We start from the raw sequence: 4,492 nt of genomic DNA, 5'->3' as shown, positions 1-4,492 counted from the left end.
TCTGCAGGCGGCGGCGGATGAGCGTCAGCAGCGTCAAACGTGAGCGCGGTGTCAGCCTACGGACTGGTAGAGATGGCCGGGGGCACCACACGCAGGCAGCACTCATCTCGCGCTGCGTCGCGCCGGGCGAGGTGGCGAGGCGAGGGACACAGGCTCGCGCACCGGTCCCTCGGCCAGCAAACCACCAAAGCGACCCCTCGTCCTCGGTCCTCGGCATCAAAGGCCTGCCGCCGATTTTGAATTTTGGCCGCCGATTTTGAGTTGAGGGGGGGGGGGGGGGGGGGGCTCCCTTCATGGTAGTGAGCGAGCGCGGACGGCATCGCACCGGACCACGGCCTTGTCGTGAATTCGTCGCGGCGTTGCGTCCTGTCGAGGTCTCGCAGTCGTAAATAAAAGGGAAGTGTGTGCGCGCGTCCGATATCCGTCCGGGTGATTCGCGTGCTGCACTCTGCGGGGCCCGCATGCGTGGATGGACAGTTCCGCAGCAGCAGCAAATGTACCACCGTCCGGCACGGGTAAAGGTAATATCGCAGTCGATATGGTTGTTCCCGGAGCCAGGCGCAGGACCATCGTTGCAACACGAACACCATCAGCCTGCAAGAGAGGCTGCGGGCCGCGAGAGTCTTGGCGAGCGACAGGCCTGCTCGCGGACGGCCTGCTGCAGAAGGAAAGGGCAGTGGACAGCCGCGCGACGATGATGGCGCAAGCGCCGGGATGATGAGCCGGCAGCTGCGAACGGCCCGCGACGTCATCACCCCAAGCAGCGTCTCCAGTGGCAGTGCGCTACGATGATGCACCGGAGGACTACTTTTGAGTATACGTTACAGTGCATGGTGAACACCACACAACCCCCCCTTCCTGGGGGGAGTAGCAAATGAGGTAGTCTCTGCGAAAACACTGTCCCAGTGCATTCGCCCAAGAGGCTTCCGTGTGTGGACTCGCAGCTCCGGCTGGATGTCGGCGACCTAAAGCCCGGCGGTCGTCGCTTCGCGCCGGCCGACTCCCTGGGATGCGTGGGAGGCGGTGGCGCCGATGGCGGCGGCGCGTGTGAATGGCGCTGTCTTGATGTAGTTTACCGAAAAAAAGAAAAAAGCTCTCATCCACACCCTCCTCCCCAGACGGCATCGGCCGCCGAGGGAACGTTGGGAAGAGGCACGAGGAGGGCGGCGACCTCGACCGACTATGGAGGACCCGTCGCCAGACGACGCAGGGCAGAAGACGGTGAGGCGGAGCAGACGCGCAGGGCGAGACGAGGGAGGGAGCAGGACTTTGCGGAGATCAGCAGGAGGATGTACGAAGAGATTAGGAGCAGCAGGGACCCGAGGGACCATGTGGAAGACGGCTAGTGCTAGTCCCCCACCGGGAGGACGACCCCGGCTAGTCGCCGACCACACCCACAAAGAACCCTGCACAAAGATCGCAAGGGCGGGGACCTGTTCCTTTTTACCCATCTCACAGTAGAGAGGTGTCCGTTTTTATTTATTTACCCTCCTCCCCTGCGCGTCACGCTGCCCCGTCGTCCAAGCCGCCCCGGCTCGCCCGCCCTCAACGCCCCGCGAAAGTCGCTTCGCAGCCGCGACGCGCGCGCTGCGTTCCAAGCGTCGAGAGCGGCAAAAACGCGGCGGCCGTAGATCGAGAGCAGCACCAACCGCAGCGGCATCGTGAGCGAGTTTGTGCACGCCGCCGCGGCGACGCAGCTGGTCGATGACGTGAGGGCTGTGGCGCCGCCGCCGCCCGCGTCGAGGAAGGGGATGTAGGAGAGGGCGCCCACGACGTCCACGCCGAGGTGGGTGCACGCGGTGGCCGTGCCGACGGTCAGGAGGCCGTTGAGCCAGTGCGTGAACATATAGGGACCGCCGTAGCGGTTGACTGGACCCTCCGCCCACCGCGCGGCAGCGGCCAGACGCTGCTCGAGCCGCTCCGCGAGCGGCTGTTGCGCTGTCACCTGCGGTGAAGCGCCGCCTTCCCGCGGGCGCGCCGGCTGCTCGACCAGAGGCGCGAGCAACGGCGCCAGCTTCAGCTGGTTGAGCCGGGGCGCCGCGTGCGCCAGCGAGGCAGCGAGTGGAAGGTCAAGCGCGACCGTGCGCGGTCGCTTGACGAGCCGGCCGACCAGGCCGCCCACCGCTAGCGCCGGAAGGTCGAGGCCGAGCACGTGAAAATATACCAGAAAGGCGGCGCCGAAGGTGCCGAGCGAGCCAGCGAGGTGGGCCGAGAAGCTCGAGAGAGGGTAGTCGGCGAGCGTTTCGTTGAGTCGTTCCACGAGCGATCCATCGGCCGAGAATCCGGCCCGTGAGCAGAACGAGCGCAGGCCCCGACGCAGGGACCTACCCGTGTTAGTGCCAGTGCGCGCCAGTCCCGCGATCTTCGTCATCACACACGCGCGATACACACACGCATGGCTATAACCTCGGAATGTAAGCGCACAAGAGAGAGAGAGAGAGAGAGAGAGAGAGAGAGAGAGAGAGAGAGAGAGAGAGAGAGAGAGCCGAGAGAGAGAGAGAGAGAGAGAGAGAGAGAGAGAGAGAGAGAGAGAGAGAGAGAGAGAGAGAGCGAGGGAGGGAGGGAGGGAGGGAGAGAGAGAGAGAGAGAGAGAGAGAGAGAGAGAGAGAGAGAGACAGAGAGAGAGAGAGAAGGGGGGCGGGGGGGGGCATCAGGAGCAGCATCACTAGTCCTCGTAGTCCATCATGAAATAAACTCAAAGGTCCACCACAGCCTCCAGCCTCCACCTCCACCCGCGAGCCCCCACCGCTGCCGCCCGCGACGCCGCCCGCCGCGTCAGATTGCCACGACGCGCGCATCGAGTCGCGTCGGAGAGCCGCGCCGCACCAGCAGCAGCATCTGCACCACCACCAGCAGCAGCAGCAGCACCACCACCACCAGAGAGAGAAGCGCACCTGCCCGACGCCGCCCGCCGCGTCAGATGCTCGCGACGCGCTCGTCGAGCCCAGTCGCAGAGCCGCGCCGCGCCAGCAGCAGCATCTCCACCAGCAGCAGCACCATCACCACCACCAGCAGCAACAGAGAGAGGCAGTGCAGGCGCAGAAGCGCTCGCAGAGCGGCGCGCAGCGCCGCGCACGCCACGCTGCGGACCGTCGGACGAGCGCAGCGTACGTCGGCGGCGAGCCGCGTCGCCAGCCGTCTCGCGAGAGAGCGGCGCCGCCGCGTGCGCGCAGCAGCCGCCGCGGCAGAGGCGAGCCGCGACGACGTCCGCACAACGGATAACTGCCATTGGCGGTTATCTCTCCCAACCCCGCGCCCAACCTCGAACTAATTTCTTTCCGCTTGAAACCACCTCACGCTGGAAGTGTGGCGAATCGATGCGAGCGCGCCGCGTGCTCCACGCGCGGCGCGCTCGTATCGACTTGGAGTCCAATGCGCGCAGCGGGCGGGTAGCACCTCGGGAGCTCGCTCTACCCGGGATGCGGGGCCTTCTCTCGCAGGTCGTCGATCGAATCTAACTAATGTGTATTTCACACGCGACAAGCAAGGCGCAGACAACGGCTTCCTTAGGAGAAACCTCTCTCAAAGTTCATCCACATGAGGGACAACCGCCACTCCACATAAGAGGGAAATTCCCGGGAACTCGGTCAGACCAGAGCAAAGTCAGCAGCTCGTGCAAAAGCGGAGGTACATCAGGAGCCGCAGCCGGCCTGCTCTCCCAACCCCGCGCCAACCGCGTGCTAATTTCTTTCCGCTTGAAACCGCACGCCGTCCAACGCGTGAAGAGTCCACGGTTTGAGGCGTGCAGCGCCTGCCGCGCCCGCCGCCCAGCGCGAGGGCCGGGGCCCCGCGCCGCTGAGCCCGTGCCCCGCCACTCCCTCTCCCTCCCCTCCCTCTCCCTCCCCGCCCGCGCGACGCGTGCAGGGGCTCGCGCCGCCGCCCGAGCCGCGCCTCCGCCCTACCCCTGTACTCTGTCGCAGCGCGATCCCCGGCCAGCATGATTGCGCGCCACCGCGCCCGCGCCGCGCCCTGCCGCGCCACGCCCGCGCCAGGGCTCCGGGACTGCGCCGCCCGCTCTGCGCTGGAATTGCCCATGCGGCCGCCGCCGCATCCTCAATTTCTCCGCTCATCGGACACACTGCCTCCGTCCGATCAGGTGCCGAGTCTGGGTGCGCCTCGCTCTTCATCTCCATCTAGATGCCTCCACCCTTCCAACCCGTCCCCACAAAGAAACGCAAACACAGCCCACTTCCCTGGCGGGGCGCGTACCACGGCTTCGCACGAGTCGCGCGGCCTCCCGAGCGTCGGTCCCGCCCAAGCCGCGGCACGAGGGCGCCTTCGAGGTCCCAAAAATTGCGACGCCGGCCCGACTTCGCAAACCGCGCGACGCCATTCGTCTGCAGGCCCTATCCCCCCCCCCCCCCCCCGAGAAAAGGTGCAGAGAGAAATATATTTCCCCGAAGCTAAGTAAGGCCGGCATGGGCTAAAAAAATCATTGGGTATAAGAGCCGCCGACTCTTTCCCAATGTTATTGAACTAGAAGAGTTTTTTG

Source organism: Emiliania huxleyi, assembly GCF_000372725.1.
Source record: "Emiliania huxleyi CCMP1516 unplaced genomic scaffold EMIHUscaffold_57, whole genome shotgun sequence".
Taxonomy (NCBI): Eukaryota; Haptophyta; order Isochrysidales; family Noelaerhabdaceae; genus Emiliania; species Emiliania huxleyi.
This window is presented reverse-complemented; position numbering follows the sequence as displayed.